This window comes from Nerophis lumbriciformis, linkage group LG03 (assembly GCF_033978685.3).
Source record: "Nerophis lumbriciformis linkage group LG03, RoL_Nlum_v2.1, whole genome shotgun sequence".
Classification (NCBI taxonomy): Eukaryota; Metazoa; Chordata; class Actinopteri; order Syngnathiformes; family Syngnathidae; genus Nerophis; species Nerophis lumbriciformis.
In genome coordinates, this window is record NC_084550.2 from 3,295,235 (window position 1) to 3,313,982 (window position 18,748).

The 18,748-nt window shown below is 39.6% G+C and overlaps 1 long non-coding RNA gene across 1 annotated transcript; it reads left to right on the forward strand.

Annotated features, from left to right (window-relative positions):
• Positions 1 to 17,634: 17,634 nt before the first annotated feature.
• Positions 17,635 to 18,055, forward strand: LOC140677467 (uncharacterized). Its single transcript, XR_012049263.1, has 2 exons — positions 17,635 to 17,832; positions 17,970 to 18,055. It is a non-coding gene; the product is annotated as an uncharacterized lncRNA (long non-coding RNA).
• The last annotated feature ends 693 nt before the right edge of the window (positions 18,056 to 18,748 follow it).

An 18,748-nucleotide genomic window follows, 5' to 3' on the forward strand; every position in this document is an offset into this window, starting at 1 on the left:
CACTCAGAGGACAACATGCAAGCAAGACATGTCCACTTGGCACAAGGAGAGCATCTTTAGAACTACCAACAGTGATCAACTTTGTTACCACCATGGAACAACTTTGTTTTGGAGACGGAGGAGGACAACCTGGGACACAACAAGAGGACAGACATTACAAATGTGTTCTTTAATGTTCACTCTTTAATGTTTGGACGATTTATTAATTCTGGGATAAGTAAAAGTCTGTCCTATCCTAAAGCAGGAAGTCTGAAGCAGAACTCTTCAAGACAGCAAAGTCGAACAATCATACTTGCCAACTCTCCCGATTTTTCCGGGAGACTCCCGAATTTCAGTGCCTCTCCCGAAAATCTCCCGGGGCAACCATTCTCCCGAATTTCTCCCGATTTCCAGCCGGACCTGAGGGAGGACAGCCTGTCGTCACGTTTGCTTTTCGTGCCGGCCAAGTCACGTCACAACATCTACGGCAACAAGAAGGAGACGAAGCAGAAGAACGAAGAAGAGACAGTCATGGCGACGAGGAGTACGAAGAAGAAGTACGTTTGCAAGTCATCAGAGAGGGTGTTGAGCATGGTTAGAAAGATAGTGACAAAGAATAAAACGAGGATGGGCAATTCAACCCTAAACTCACTCCTTTCCTGCAAATTACATTTCACAGATGCTGCCCATACCTATGCTCCGTCAAAGGCTGGGCTACTGGCTGCAAAGCATTGCACTTTCAAATACAACAATGAGTAGAGGAGTGTTATGTGTGTATATGTGTAAATAAATACATGATAAATTATATATATATGTATATATATAAAAGAAATACTTGAATTTCAGTGTATCATATTTCATTCATTATAGTACTTACTGTAATCTTTTCTTTTGTGATTGTGATGTTTTTTTGCCTGGACCCCAGGCAAAAAAACTGCAGGTGTACCTAATTCACAACTCCTCCAACACGAACATTATTGTTTTTGCACTTTTTGGCTTCTTATTAAATAACTTTTGTAACCTATTTCCATGGGCTTTCCTCTTTGTGATGTTAAGTTCCTGTTATGCGCTGTTATACAGTATATGCCTTGAGCTCTTATTTTGAAGGCACTAAGAGCGGAAGTGATGTGACACGGAGTGGAGCGGAGGTTTTCGAAAGAAGGTAAATAAAGTGGTCCTCGTGTAAACTGGAGCCTCCGTGTTTGTTATTTTGTAGTTTCATACAGTATAGGCCACATTTATAAACCCTCGGTTACACTTTTTTAAATAGATTCAATCTTGCACGTGGAAAGTTGAAGTGAGGGCTTTAGTTGTGGACTTCATTTATAAGTAAAGGTAAGACCATAATAACGTTTTTTTTAATTAAATGTGCTTTTTTGTGTGCTACAGTTTGTATGTGTAAAGTTAAAGTTAAGTTAAAGTAGCAATGATTGTCACACACACACTAGGTGTAATGAAATGTGTCCTCTGCATTTGACCCATCCCCTTGATCACCCCCTGGGAGGTGAGGGGAGCAGTGGGCAGCAGCGGCGCCGCGCCCGGGAATAATTGTTGGTGATTTAACCCCCAATTCCAAGCCTTGATGCTGAGTGCCAAGCAGGGAAGAATGCTGGTATGAGCTTTTAAACATAACCCGTTAACTACTGCCAATCAAATGGTGAATAAGATACTCTTTAGGGTTCATATGTTTGTAAATCTGACTGTGATGAAGTCAGTGCCTCACCAGCCATCAACCACACCGCACGTCACTGGTATATATATATATATATATATATACCGTATTTTCCGCACCATAAGCCGCCCCGTGTTATAAGCCGCATCTAACTGCGCTAAAGGAATGTCAAAAAAACAGTCAGATAGGTCAGTCAAACTTTAATAATATATTAAAAACCAGCATGATGTGGGCGCGCATGGAGTCGTATATCAACATGGACGGAGCTGCGTGAAAAAAGCCACCCGGCCTCTTCGCGTAAACTTACCTTAACCACTCGCTCATCTTTTCTTCATCCATCCATCCCTTCGAGTTAGCTTTTATGATGACGCCGGCTGGAAAGGTCTCTTTTGGCAAGGTCTTCCTTTTGAATATCACCATGGGTGGAAGTTTCTGGCCATTAGCATGGCAAGCTAGAACCACAGTGAAGGATGACTTCTCATTCCCTGTGGTGCGAATATTCACCGTACGTGCTCCCGTTGTATCCACAGTGCGGTTCACAGGAATATCAAAAGTCAGTGGAACCTCGTCCATGTTGATAATGTTCTCTGGCCGGATCTTTTTTTCAGCTATCTTGTTTTTACAATATGCACGGAAAGTAGCCAGCTTTTCTTGAAAGTCTTTAGGCAGTTGCTGTGAAATAGTAGTCCGTGTGCGGATGGAGAGATTGCGTCTTTTCATGAACCGGAAACCTGTCGCTTAGTAGGAGCCATTTTGTGGTCTTTACAGATGTAAACACACAAAGGAAATGAAACGTAATATCCGCGCGCTTCTTCTTCTTCTTCTACGCGGGCGGGTGGTTGCTTACAGTAGAAGAAGAAGCGCTTCCTGTTCTATGGGGGCGGGTGCTTACCTTGGCGGTTGCTTGCGTAGAAGAAGAAGCACTTCCTCTTCTACGGGGAAAAAAGATGGCGGCTGTTTACCGTAGTTGCGAGACCGAAACTTTATGAAAATGAATCTTAATATTAATCCATATATAAAGCACACCGGGTTATAAGCCGCACTGTCAGCTTTTGAGTAAATTTGTGGTTTTTAGGTGCGGCTAATAGTGCGGAAAATACGGTATATATATATGTTGATGTGAGACAATTCTATTTCCATACTCATTGTCATCTGAAAATGACTAATTAAGGAATCTGCATACAAGTCATGATGTACATTGCTGCTGTAAAATAAGCATTCACATTAATAAAAGACTTGTTTTATTCTACTTCTGTCTTCTGTAGTGTATCACACATGAAATGATTGACATTTATTCTATTGTCTCCAATGTGTGAAACATATCTTGATTGAATTATGAAGTACTACTTTCACATGCCAACTGTCATATAACTGAAACCAGCCAGCCGTTTTGTTTGAGCGGGAACAATCCACCAATCACGTCCACAACACATGAGCAACGCCCCCAAAGAACGGACTCAACCAATCACGTCCAAAGAGGAAATGCAGCAACTAATAATATAATGAGAGAATCTTTGGCGGTGGATTCAAAATTATTTCTGTTGTTTCCACACGTGTTTGTAAGAGATTACCAGAAGTCATCAGAAAGTAAAAAAGAATTAAAATACAAAGACGGACTTATTGAATAATCATTTTTTGGGATCTACTGAAAGAGGATCTGCAAGTCTTGGACAGGTGAGATTCTCAACGAGGGACATTCTGAAGACAGTTTCTTTGAGTTTGTCTTCTAAACCTCTTTATGTGTTTAGAGGACATGATGGATCATCCTGCAAAGATGTCAACTGTAGAAGAGCAGCAGCAGTGTTTAGAGACGTGCAAAGATCCAGTGTCTCTCTGCTTGGACACACTCAGAGGACAACATGCAAGCAAGACATGTCCACTTGGCACAAGGAGAGCATCTTTCGATCTACCACCATGGAACAACTTTGTTTTGGAGACAAAGGAGGACAACCTGGGACAAAATAAGAGAACAAACATTACAAATTTGGAATGAAGATGAGAGAAAATACAAATCAAGATGAACAAGCATTGTGGAGAAAGAATGTGCAGGAAGGGAATGTTGAACAATTAAATGTTTACTGAAGCTGGACATGTTAAAAAGTGTAAATAGAGCTGATGTGGTACAAGAACTGGACTTCTAGGTTCAAAGTAGTCAACCTGGGACTTTCAGTACAGATCAAAAGTTTGGTTGAAAATGAAACGTCCATTAAATTAATTCTTGTTTCTGGTGATGGTTTTTATATTAGTATTATCTTGATTTTGTATGTACTTTGTCATATTTTATTCAGTATGGTACTTTTTCATCACTTACAATATTGTTTGTTTTTGATACACTAATGTATATATTGTTGGCCATTGGTTCTTTGTTTATCTATTTTTATATTGCTGTTTTTTTTATCTTTGGTATGAACATTATTATGTAAACACCAAGTTATTGTTTTTTGTTGTTGCTATTTTTGTATTACAAAATGTTATTATCGATCATGTTGTACTGCATTGTAATCTTTTGTTTTGTGATTGTGATGTTTTTTTTTTGGTGTAGACTAATGGTGATCCTTAATAAACTGAACTATAAACTTCTGTCCGTCGTAATGTCTTAAGACTTAAGACGTACATTACAGGCCAAAAGTTTGGACACACCTTCTCGTTCAATGCGTGTTCTTTATTTTCATGACTATTTACATTGTAGGTTGTCACTGAAGGCATTGATTGATTGATTGATTGATTGATTGATTGATTGATTGATTGGGGTGTTACCACTAAATGGTAACACCCCAATAAGTTTTTCAACTTGTTTAAGTCGGCATCAAAACTATGACACCTGTGAAGTGAAAACCATCTCAGGTGACTACCTCTTGAAGCTTACAGATGTGTAAAAAAAAACTCAGAAGTTACTTTTTAGTGAGTTTATTTAGCATGCAGTTGCATTTCCAAGACACTAGATGGCAGGAGTGTAGAAGCCATTGAACGCTACAAAGAGAGTAGTTGGTAGTGATGGGTTGATGAGGCGTCATGAAGCGTTTCAACACATTGCAAAACTGTATTGATACTGTGTCGATACTGTGTCACTAAATACTGACATCTGCTGGACATTAAAAATCCCTACAGGCAACCTATGGACCGACTCAACTGACACTGATTTTATGACCTAGTACATACAATAATATAAACCAAGTCATTGTATTTCATTTAGGAATAGTTCATATCTTCATTTAAATAAAAATATATTTGTATCTTTTTTAGATACAGTCAATAAAAAATGTGAACATGTATCATAACAAGGACATCTAAGAGAATGTGTTGTGACTGAGGATGCTTGTGGACTGGGATTTTTTAAAATTAATTTTTTTACACATTTTTATTAAAAAAAAAACAGTTTTTCCAACGTATTCAATTTTAGACTATTTCTTTCATTGATTGATTGAGACTTTTATTAGTAGGTTGCACAGTGAAGTACATATTCCGTACAATTGACCACTAAATGGTAACACCCCAATACGTTTTTACACTTGTTTAAGTCGGGGTCCCTGATTCATGATACAGATATATACTATCATCATAATACAGTCATCACACAAGTTAATCATCAGAGTATAAACATTGAATTATTTACATTATTTACAATCCGGGCTGTGGGATATAGAGGGGGGGGGGGGGGGGGGGGGGGGGGGGGTAAGTTTGGTTGATATCAACACTTCAGTCGTCTCTTCTTAGTTATTATTTCTCCGGCTGTAGAAAAGACCCGCTCACGCGCACTCCCAACAGGTGTAAAAGAAAGGGCATCTCTATCCTCCTTCAAAACCGCACTAAAACAACACCTCCAGGCAACCTCGCAGTTGGATGATATTGCAGCTTGATGATATTTCAGTTGGATGATATTGCAGTTGTGTGTTTTATTTTTATTTTTATTCTGACTCAGTTTTACGATGCTAGGTTTCCTATGCTCTTATTTTGGCGATCTACTCTGGGACGTCATGTCCTGTTTGTCGCTTTGCACTGTGTGCGTTCTTGACTAAAATGTAAGTATCCGGCAAATATAACACTGTTATTAATGCTATAATGTGTTAAATGTGGCCTTAACTGAGTGTTTGTTTGCAACAATGTTTCTGCATGAGGATATAATTCGCCAGCTCAACTTTCGCCCTCTTTAATGGCGACATACTTCCTGTTCCGCGGCAGTTACCCCATCCTACCACTAGAGGGCGACATTGACCATGTTTAAAGCATTGTCTAAATCAACAATGCTTTTTCTACATTCATTTCTAATGGACTGTTTTAATAGTCTTTTTTTTTTTGATTGATTGATTGAAACTTGTATTAGTAGATTGCACAGTACAGTACATATTCCGTACAATTGACCACTAAATGGTAACACCCCAATACGTTTTTCAACGTGTTTAAGTCGGGGTCCACTTTAATCAATTCATGGTATTGTATATTTTTTTTACAACATATTGTAGAGTATATCACACACACACACACACACACACACACACACACACACACACACACACACACACACACACACACACTCGACTTGTCAAACTTCATCTAACTAGTGGCTCTCCAACTACTCTCTTTGTAGCGTTCAATGGCTTCTACACTCCTGCCATCTAGTGTCTTGAAAATGCAACTGCATGCTAAATAAACTCACTAAAAAGTAACTTCTGAGTTTTTTTTACACATCTGTAAGCTTCAAGAGGTAGTCACCTGAGATGGTTTTCACTTCACAGGTGTCATAGTTTTGATGCCGACTTAAACAAGTTGAAAAACTTATTGGGGTGTTACCATTTAGTGGTAACACCCCAATCAATCAATCAATCAATCAATCAATGCCTTCAGTGACAACCTACAATGTAAATAGTCATGAAAACAAAGAACACGCATTGAACGAGAAGGTGTGTCCAAACTTTTGGCCTGTAATGTACGTCTTAAGTCTTAAGACATTACGACGGACAGAAGTTTAGTTCAGTTTATTAAGGATCACCATTAGTCTACACCAACAAAAAACATCACAATCACAAAACAAAAGATTACAATGCAGTACAACATGATCGATAATAACATTTTGTAATACAAAAATAGCAACAACAAAAAACAATAACTTGGTGTTTACATAATAATGTTCATACCAAAGATAAAAAAACAGCAATATAAAAATAGATAAACAAAGAACCAATGGCCAACAATATATACATTAGTGTACCAAAAACAAACAATATTGTAAGTGATGAAAAAGTACCATATTGAATAAAATATGACAAAGTACATACAAAATCAAGATAATACTAATATAAAAACCATCACCAGAAACAAGAATTAATTTAATGAACGTTTTATTTTCAACCAAACTTTTGATCTGTACTGAAAGTCCCAGGTTGACTACTTTGAACCAAGAAGTCCAGTTCTTGTACCACATCAGCTCTATTTACACTTTTTAACATGTCCAGCTTCAGTAAACATTTCATTGTTCAACATTCCCTTCCTGCACATTCTTTCTCCACAATGCTTGTTCATCTTGATTTGTATTTTCTCTCATCTTCATTCCGAATTTTTAATGTTTGTTCTCTTATTGTGTCCCAGGTTGTCCTCCTTTGTCTCCAAAACAAAGTTGTTCCATGGTGGTAGTTCGAAAGATGCTCTCCTTGTGCCAAGTGGACATGTCTTGCTTGCATGTTGTCCTCTGAGTGTGTCCAAGCTGAGAGACACTGGATCTTTGCACGTCTCTAAACACTGCTGCTGCTCTTCTACAGTTGACATCTTTGCAGGATGATCCATCATGTCCTCTAAACGCAGAGTCACATAAAGAGGTTTAGAAGACAAACTCAGAGAAACTGTCTTCAGAATGTCCCTCGTTGAGAATCTCACCTGTCCAAGACTTGCAGATCCTCTTTCAGTAGATCCCAAAAAATGATTATTCAATAAGTCCGTCTTTGTATTTTAATTCTTTCTTACTTTCTGCTGACTTCTGCTAATCTCTTACAAACACGTGTGGGAACAACAGAAATAATTTTGAATCCACCTCCAAAGATTCTCTCATTATATTATTAGTTGCTGCATTTCCTCTTTGGACGTGATTGGTTGATTCCGTTCTTTGGGGGCGTTTCTCATGTGTTGTGGACGTGATTGGTGGATTGTTCCCGCTCAAACAAAACGGCTGGCTGGTTTCAGTTATATGACAGTTGGCATGTGAAAGTAGTCCTTCATAATTCAATCAAGATATGTTTCACACATTGGAGACAATAGAATAAATGTCAATCATTTCATGTGTGATACACTACAGAAGACAGAAGTAGAATAAAACAAGTCTTTTATTAATGTGAATGCTTATTTTACAGCAGCAATGTACATCATGACTTGTATGCAGATTCCTTTATTAGTCATTTTCAGATGACAATGAGTATGGAAATAGAATTGTCTCACATCAACCTATATATACAGGTAAAAGCCAGTAAATTAGAATATTTTGAAAAACTTGATTTATCTCAGTAATTGCATTCAAAAGGTGTAACTTGTACATTATATTTATTCATTGCACACAGACTGATGCATTCAAATGTTTATTTCATTTAATTTTGATGATTTGAAGTGGCAACAAATGAAAATCCAAAATTCCGTGTGTCACAAAATTAGAATATTACTTAAGGCTAATACAAAAAAGGGATTTTTAGAAATGTTGGCCAACTGAAAAGTATGAAAATGAAAAATATGAGCATGTACAATACTCAATACTTGGTTGGAGCTCCTTTTGCCTCAATTACTGCGTTAATGCGGCGTGGCATGGAGTCGATGAGTTTCTGCCACTGCTCAGGTGTTATGAGAGCCCAGGTTGCTCTGATAGTGGCCTTCAACTCTTCTGCGTTTTTGGGTCTGGCATTTTGCATCTTCCTTTTCACAATACCCCACAGATTTTCTATGGGGCTAAGGTCGGGGGAGTTGGCGGGCCAATTTAGAACAGAAATACCATGGTCCGTAAACCAGGCACGGGTAGATTTTGCGCTGTGTGCAGGCGCCAAGTCCTGTTGGAACTTGAAATCTCCATCTCCATAGAGCAGGTCAGCAGCAGGAAGCATGAAGTGCTCTAAAACTTGCTGGTAGACGGCTGCGTTGACCCTGGATCTCAGGAAACAGAGTGGACCGACACCAGCAGATGACATGGCACCCCAAACCATCACCCAACCATGCAAATTTTGCATTTCCTTTGGAAATCGAGGTCCCAGAGTCTGGAGGAAGACAGGAGAGGCACAGGATCCACGTTGCCTGAAGTCTAGTGTAAAGTTTCCACCATCAGTGATGGTTTGGGGTGCCATGTCATCTGCTGGTGTCCCCCCACCTCCCGAAATCGGAGGTCTCAAGGTTGGCAAGTATGATATATATGCATGTATTAATAAATATACATATACAAATGTGATATACAAATAAAATAAATAATTTGTATAAATAAACGTGTATTTGTAAACATATTTTTGAGATTTGAAAATATATACAAATATAATTTATAAATACAAAAATGTGACATACAAATAAATCAAGAATTTGTATGAATAAACGTGTACTTGTAAATATATTTTTCAGATTTGAGGATAAATATGCTTGATTTTGTATTTGTACTGAATTTGCACAGCTTTTTTGCTTTTGTGTCAATGAGACATTCCTACCACAAACCAGATGCACAAATAAATGTGACCTAAACACTCCCCTTGGACCTACTCACTGGCCTAGTGGTTAGAGTGTCCGCCCTGAGATTGGTAGGTTGTGGGTTCAAACCCCGGCCGAGTCATACCAAAGACTACAAAAATAGGAGCCATTACCTCCCTGCTTGGCACTCAGCATCAAGGGTTGGAATTGGGGGTTAAATCCCCAAAAATGATTCCCTGGCGCGGCCACCGCTGCTGCTCACTGCTCCCCTCACCTCCCAGGGGGTAATCAAGGGGGTGGGTCAAATGCAGAGGACAAATTTCACCACACCTGGAATGTGTGACAATCATTGGTACTTTAACTTTAACTTTTAACTTAACTGAACACCCAGCAGAGGGCACTGCAGCCAGAGCGGTCTGGGTCACAGACATGGTCAGACACTGCATGTCTTTAGAGGTTGGGGGAAGCCAGAGTACCTGGAGGGAACCCACGCAGTCATGGGGAGAACATGGAAACTCCACACAGAAATATCCTGAGCCCAGGATTGAACTCAGGACCTTGATATTGTGAGGCACATGCACTAACCCTTGTATCACCGTGCTGTTATTTATGTAGTTTGATCATTTTCCTCGACTGATGTATTAACATTATGTGGTTTATTTTGTACATATGTAGCATCATCTACAAAAATACAAATGATTGCTATTGCGACATCCAGTGGACACATTTAGAACAGCTGTATCTTTCATTCAAGAATTTCAGGTTAATTTTTTTACTTAGCATAAGTAAAATAAAACCTGTTCACGGGCCTGAGCCAGCCCCTCGGGCCGTACCTTTGACACCCGTGCCCTAGTGTGTGAATGTGAGTGGGAATGTTGTCTGCCTATCTGTGTTGGCCCTGTGATGAGGTGGCGACTTGTCCAGGGTTTGTCCATGTGCAGCCGAGATCAATCAATCAAAGTTTATACATAGCCCTTAATCAAAAGTGTCTCAAAGGGCTGCACCAGCCACAACGACATCCTCGGCTCAGATCCCACGTCAGGGCAAGGAAAAACTCAACCCAATGGGATACAATGAGAAAACTGGAGATAGGCTCCAGCACCCCCCGTGACCCCGAAAGGGACAAGCGGTAGAAAATTTATGGATTCTGTCAGACCAAAATTTATGGGTTTTCATAATCCGACACCGGAACCGGAAGTAAAGACAGGACCGCGGACTGTCCTGTAAGAACATCTGTACTATGATGCGCGATTGAATCCCTGTTTGCCTTTTGTATGTGTATATAGATATATGTGTATATAGATGTATGTGTATATAAATATATGCTCTATACTCTGGGCAGGGTCCTTGAGGGTGCATGGGAGTTTGCCCAACCAGTCTACATGTGCTTTGTGGACTTGGAGAAGGCATTCGACCGTGTCCCTCGGGAAGTCCTGTGGGGAGTGCTCAGAGAGTATGGGGTAACGGACTGTCTTATTGTGGCGGTCCGCTCCCTGTATGATCAGTGTCAGAGCTTGGTCCGCATTGCCGGCAGTAAGTCGGACACGTTTCCGGTGACGGTTGGACTCCGCCAAGGCTGCCCTTTGTCACCCATTCTGTTCTGAACTTTTATGGACAGAATTTCTAGGCGCAGTCAAGGCGTTGAGGGGATCCGGTTTGGTGGCTGCAGGATTAGGTCTCTGCTTTTTAAACATGATGTGGTCCTGATGGCTTCATCTGGCCAGGATCTTCAGCTCTCACTGGATCGGTTCGCAGCCGAGTGTGAAGCGACTGGGATGAGAATCAGCACCTCCAAGTCCGAGTCCATGGTTCTCGCCCGGAAAAGGGTGGAGTGCCATCTCCGGGTTGGGGAGGAGACCCTGCCCCAAGTGGAGGAGTTCAAGTACCTCGGAGTCTTGTTCACGAGTGAGGGAAGAGTGGATGGTGAGATCGACAGGCGTCTTCAGTAATGCGGACGCTGTATCGATCCGTTGTGGTGAAGAAGGAGCTGAGCCGGAAAGCAAAGCTCTCAATTTACCTGTCGATCTACGTTCCCATCCTCGCCTACGGTCATGAGCTTTGGGTTATGACCAAAAGGACAAGATCACGGGTACAAGCGGCCCAAATGAGTTTCCTCCGCCGGGTGGCGGGGCTCTCCCTTAGAGATAGGGTGAGAAGCTCTGTCATCCGGGAGGAGCTCAAAGTAAAGCCACTGCTCCTCCACATGGAGAGGAGCCAGATGAGGTGGTTCGATGATGCCATTCCTGTTTGTCATGTATAATTTTGTCTATTTTGTGTTTATCCTTGAATAAACAGGTCAGTTTCTTGTTACCAACCATTGTGTATTATTCAAACTCCCCTAATTCAGCTGGCTAGTTGTTATCAAGAGTACTAAAACCCTTTTCAACATGATTCTGACAACTAAGTAGGCTAAATAACTTTAATACATGCTCGGATAGGCCATTATCGGTCAGTATCGGTATCGGTCAGTATCGGTATCGGATCGGATCGGAAGTGCAAAAACCTGGATTGGGACATCCCTATTCTCCATTATTCTTTTTTCGTCAACGTGTCAGTGACACACCTGACATTAAGACCTTCGGTATATCAGTATGTGGAATTTGATGATGGAATGGATTAAGCAAATAAATGAAACAATGTACTAATATAATCCACTTCAAGAAAACTCTTCAAACTTAAAGTGTTTACAAAGTACAAAGAAGAAGAACCATGATGAACATTCTGAGTTTATTTCAACCATCCATTCATTTTCTAGATAATCTTATTTCATCATCATCATCATCGGCGGTCATTCGAACGAGTATGACGATCCTCCTGGTAGGGGTGTATCCCTTTATGGAGGATGCCTGTGCGTGACTTAGTTTAACGTGGGGAGACTGGTGCACCTTGACAGAATGTGGTCAGGGTCCAGTGGCATGGAGTCCAAGACGACTGGGGACCCTTTTCTGCTGCAGCCTTCTTCCGCCATTACAGCCGTTGAGGTCTTCACCGTATCCCTGTTTAGGGGGCAGTAAGGTACTAGGCCTTTGCCAAGGGCCACCTGGGGTAACAGTAGTAAAGGGTTTAACCTCCTAGTGCCCCAAGACCCCACTGCCGGATGCACTTTAACGTCATGCCCAGGACACAGCATACAGCTTACAGCTAGAAGCATACAGCTAGTAGTCCACAGCATACAGCGACAATACTGCAGCACTGACTACACTGCAAAAAGTCAGTGTTCAAAATCAAGAAAAAAAAATACAAAAATGAGGGGTATTTTATTTGAACTCAGCAAAATTATCTGCCAATAGAACAAGAAAATTTGGCTTGTCAAGACTTTCCAAAACAAGTAAAATTAGCTAACCTCAATGAACCCAAAAATACCTTAAAATAAGTATATTATCACTAATAACAAGTGCACTTTTCTTGGTAGAAAAAAAAAAAAGAGACCTTTTTGCTGAATATGTTGAAAAATATTCTTAAATGAAGTAAATGCTAGTGCCATTATCTTGACATAATGATATGCGCTCGGCATCATGATTTTTTTTTCATGCTTGAAATAAGAAATGATTACTTTAAAAAAAGTAGTTTTATACTTGTGAGTGTTGATGACACAGCTTTGCATCAGTTTATATTCTCGTTTCAAGCATGTTTTACTCAATATAGGTCATCACATCTCAGCAACAAGCTGTAATATCTTACTGAGATCATTTAGGAGCAAAACACTTAAAACAAGTAAAACACTCTAACATAAAATCTGCTTAGTGAGAAGAATGATCTTATCAGACAGAAAATAAGCAAACATACCTGTAGCTCTTTTCGGTACACGGCAACACAGGAAAGTTCTTTTTTGTAAAACAGGCGTTTATTGACTCCTCCTTCTTGCTGTACACACCATCCACGCCGACACGCCGTGAGAACTTGCAAAATACAGTACAATACATCAGACTTTGATTTCACATCAATAAACACTCAGAAATAAATTCAATTACAAAAATACAATACCTCGTTGGCTGCTTGTAACGAAAAGAGGTTCTAATAATCACTTGCTTGAAGTTTTGCACAAATCATCGAATACACTTAAATCTTTTGAGGAGCTGAAGACAACGTGCTCAAGCACCCTCCCCTCTTGCATCTTCTGCCTTATTTACTGTCCGTGGGGTCGCAACATCACAACAATCGTTCCGCTTTGCAACACAATTAACTCAATAAATTTACATTTTGCTCAGGAGATTTTGCAATCACACATTTTCTAATAATATTTTATAACTCTGCATCATTAACTTATTTATTAATATTTATGACACATATTTAAAGCATGCAAACTCTCAGCAACAGCTACAATACCCCTTATTTGAGATATTTCATCTTACTTAGATTTCAGTTTTTGCAGTGTGGAGGGCATGCAATTGGCGTTGTTAGGCCTATTTTAGGGGGGCTCAAGCCCCCCTAAAATATTCTTAAGCCCCCCTAAATAATTTGGTGTTTTTTTTTTTACAAATAAATGCCGACATATTCATTATAAAGTGGCCCAAATATGAGTTTAAATAAATAATCATATAATCTGTTATTATTCACTCAGTTTCCCCTCACTTCGTAGCGTAAGGTAGAGAGCCCCTTTCGTGCGTCGGTATCCAATCCATTCCACTTGTTCATATAGAAAATGCCCACATCACTCAAATTCCAGTCCGCATTTTCTCTGCGACCTTGCTTGCGGTCCTGCAGGTGTAAGAAGCACATTATCTTCCTTTACAATGAGTGAAGCTGCACAAAACCTTGTGTGTGCAATTGTAAATCATTTATTTTTTTAAGTTTTGTGTTTCTTGTAGAATCTATATAAAGTAATATACATTAGCCTATTGTTAAAATAATGAAAAAAACATCATTAAATATATTTGTTTTATTGTATTGTTACATTAACAGCTGTTTTAATACTATAGGATGGCTTGTTAAACATTTAATAGGATTTTCAGAGGGAGGAAAAACCAAGACATTTAATATAAAATGTAAAATGAATAAATACATAAAAAGAAAAAGAAAATAAATGGTTAAAAGCCATCGTCCCGGGGAGCATTTCATTTCGTCCCGTGCATTTAAAAAAAAAAATAATAATAACAATGAATAATTTCTAAGTCTTTGTTAGCCGTTTGTGAAGTTTTGTGCGCGTGCGTAACATTCGCTCGCATCCTGTGCATCTCCTGGGGGCAAAGTCCCCCCCTGTCCTTAAAAGCTAGTGACGCCCCTGGTGGAGGGCAAGGCAGGTTTTAATAGCAGTCGACTGATTGACAGCAGGTGTGGCCAGGTGCCAATCAGCCGCAGCTGAGAGGAATCAGCGCTCGGGGAGACAAGCAGGAAACTGAATCAAAAAAAGAGCACTGACAGGAAATAAAACAAACAGAGGAAAAACTAAAACATAACCAAACTGTCAGGAACAAGCCTGACACTTCCAACATGTTGAATAGAGAAACTAGAAAGTGTGATATCAGAATCAGAATCAGCTTTATTGTCATTACGCAGGGTAACAAGATTGAGGCCATTCCTTACAGTGCGATGTGTGCATGCTAGGAAAACAATGTGTAAATATATAAAAATATAAAAAATATAGAAGTGCAATGAATATAGGGTGAAATGAATATATACATGAAAAAAAAAACCAGGGTGGTTGGTGGAATGGGTTATTGCACCGAAGAGAAGGCAGTTGTCAGGCTTGGTAAAAGGATAGGACTCAGATGCAGAGTAGGGAACTTTGACAGGCTTTTATTTTGACAGCTTCCTTTCACCTCCAAAGTCAAGGAATTAATATATCTATTTAACCAAAAAACTAATCGGCGAAAAAAGGTTCCAATAAAATAGGAACAACCGAAAATCACTCCGAACGGAGGGAAACACAAAAACAAAGACGAACTATAATTGGCGCCGTATATGCTATAAAATGTATAAACAGAAAACGCTCCAACAGGAGGAAGAAACAAATAGCTATGAACATTTCTACACTAACTAATCTAATAAAGTATTAACAAAAATAGTCACTCAAAAAATTTGAGGAAAGAATGAAAAATAACTGAAACTCACCACTTCGACTGAATATACTAAATAACAAAAAATCACTCTGCTGAGGAGGAAGAAAGGAAAAACTCAAAATAGTAACGAAGGGATTCAAGATCAAAGGAACTTAATCACAAGACGAGGCAAGGCAAGACAAGGCATGGACAGGAACATGGGTCTAGAGAGCACGAATAAACGAAACAATCTGGCACAGAACAAAGGGAGGAGTGGGCTTATAAGACACATGAGGGTAATAGGGAACAGGTGGAAACAATCAGGGAACCGGGATGACGTCAGACTGATGACACAAAAGGAAAGGCAAGTGACCTGAAACGAGAGGAGAGTTTTTTTTTCAAACTAAAACATGCAAATCACAAGACAGAAAAACCCAAGACAAGACTTGGGTGTGACAACAGTTATGAGGGCCAATGTGGCAGTCCGTTCAGGATTTATCTCTGGGGATGAAGCTGTTCTTTAGCCAGTTTGTTTTGGTTTTAATGCACCTGTAGCGCTTCCCATGCATGCATGTTCCAAATAAACACAAACTCAACTCAACAATAACATGCTTTGCACCCAACTGCAGGATCCGCTGCGTGCTGTCAATCCTTTTTGTGTCCATTTTCTCAACAATTGTTGCGACTTCCTCATTGGCCGCAGCAACTCGACAAGTCCCGACAATTCTTTACTTGTTAGACTTTGTTGCGCCAGACTTCCTGCCTTAACAACATCCACAAATCCCGTTGACATTTCACTTGTAATGTCGGCCGTCTTGTTGTGCGCAAGGTTGTCCTCCTTTGTCTCCAAAACAAAGTTGTTCCATGATGGTAGTTCTAATGATGCTCTCCTTGTGCAAAGTGGACATGTCTTGCTTGCATGTTGTCCTCTGAGTGTGTCCAAGCAGTGGACACAGAAGCAGTGATGACAGCTGAGAGACACTGGATCTTTGCACGTCTCTAAACACACACAACACTGCTGCTGCTCTTCTACAGTTGACATCTTTGCAGGATGATCCATCATGTCCTCTAAATCCAGTTGACATTCACCATCAGACGTGATGGTGAATGAAGTATGTAGTGCACACATACATGTAAGTTCACAGGCTGCAATGGTTTCATACTCTCTTCTGCAAGGCAAATGTCTTTTGTACTTACCGTACATGTTAGTAGTAGGAGGAGCATAGCGAGTTGCAACCCAAGCTGCATGGAATGTAAACTTCCTCATGTTTGAGGCTTGAGTGTTTGAGGTGTGGGCCTGTCAGTTTGACTAATTACATGTTAGTGGAAGGAGGAATTAGCGAGTTGCAACCCAAGCTGCATGGAATGTAAGCTTCCTTGTGTTTGAGGCTTGAGTGTTTGAGGTGTGGGCCTGTCAGTTTGACTGTTACATGTTAGTTGACTGTCTTACATGTTAGTAGTAGAAGGAGCATACACTGAAAAAAGTGACTTTTTGGTGCTGTAAACTCTATTAGAGTAACTGTCATAATTTATACCTAATATTTTTAACATTCAGTAAGAACTAGAGTTTTTGAAGTAAAATTAAACATTTTATTAACGTAATACATGAATTATGGGGGAAGAGTAAGTTTTACTTATGTTTCCTCATACTATTTAAATGTTTAATAGTTGTACGTGCATAAACCTAAAAATATTACATAAACTTTACTCTGAAAATCTAGTGTTTTGAAACGCATGCACGACGACGCATGCGCACAGCACAACAGGCTCCGGCCGTTAGGATCTCTTCACAGAGCACTGCAAGGTGTAGCGTTCTGTTTTAAATTTGTGATAATATACGTCTGCATGTAGTTTGACGCAAGATATGTAACTGCTCATAAGTTAATTAAGTTAAGTTGAGTAAGTAAGTAAGTAAGTTCAGTAAAACAAATTAGCATAACGCTACATTGGTCCGTGCTGGCCTGTAGTGGGAGGGCTGCAGTTTTTCCTGATAAAAACTAAAGTTAACTAATATAAAGTTAGGATATTAAAAAACCACCAACCTAACGGTATAACTTTTATCAACTGTCGTCAACATAGTAGAACATGGTATTGTTCTCTGTAAAACTTTTGGCGGCGACACTGAAGTAACGTTAACGTTAGTGAATTAATGTTAATTAATGTGCATTGGGAATGAGGGGGCGATACTGCTGAATGTTTGGAAGAAATGCCCAAGAATATGTTTTTAAAACACACATTTACTGACAGAAGCGCCAGAGGTCTTTGAGAGCATCAGCTTGCGATTACAAAAGAGACTTCGCTGGCAGTTTTCTTTCCTTTCTTTTTTTTGACAAGAAGCTAGTTATCGGTGTGAAGCCCACAGCAACATGTTTTTGTAATTCAATGAAAGAATGGATTGTTCATTACAACTTCTACTCGCAAATAAATCTGTCATGTGTTAATTGTTTTATTTAGCTAGACAAAACAAAATGTTCATTAATGTTTATGATGTAGTTTATTTCTTATTGAAATATTTTTCCATCAACAGGAAGCAAATCAGAACAGAACATTATTCTCATAATTCAGGCAAGTAGAAAATAATGTATGCATTATATTGCTTTGTTATTTTCCCTTATTCATCCATCATAATGTAATATTAAAATTGTGGCTGAATATTTTAGACCATTGTTTTCTTACCACAAATTGTGTCTCTTCATTTTCAGGGTGCCCTTTGGAGGAGCCAGTGGACTTTGTGCAAGGGAGGTGCCGTGGGGATCAAGATGAGGCCGCTCCTGGACAGACTGAGTCAGGTGTGCTTGTTTTGCTTGTTCATACAGTATGTTTTACAGGGAGCTGGACCTACTTTTTTTCCTCACTCACAGACACATACAGTATACACATACAGGACAAGCCTCACACTTGGTAGATTCCATGCCCTTGCACGCTCTGGGTCCATGCACTTAAAACACGAGCAAATATATGCACTTGTGTTTTCACTTGACAGTTCATTGTGTATATACAGGTAAAAGCCAGTAAATTAGAATATTTTGAAAAACTTGATTTATTTCAGTAATTGCATTCAAAAGGTGTAACTTGTACATTATATTTATTCATTGCACACAGACTGATGCATTCAAATGTTTATTTCATTTAATTTTGATGATTTGAAGTGGCAACAAATGAAAATCCAAAATTCCGTGTGTCACAAAATTAGAATATTACTTAAGGCTAATACAAAAAAGGGATTTTTAGAAATGTTGGCCAACTGAAAAGTATGAAAATGAAAAATATGAGCATGTACAATACTCAATACTTGGTTGGAGCTCCTTTTGCCTCAATTACTGCGTTAATGCGGCGTGGCATGGAGTCGATGAGTTTCTGGCACTGCTCAGGTGTTATGAGAGCCCAGGTTGCTCTGATAGTGGCCTTCAACTCTTCTGCGTTTTTGGGTCTGGCATTCTGCATCTTCCTTTTCACAATACCCCACAGATTTTCTATGGGG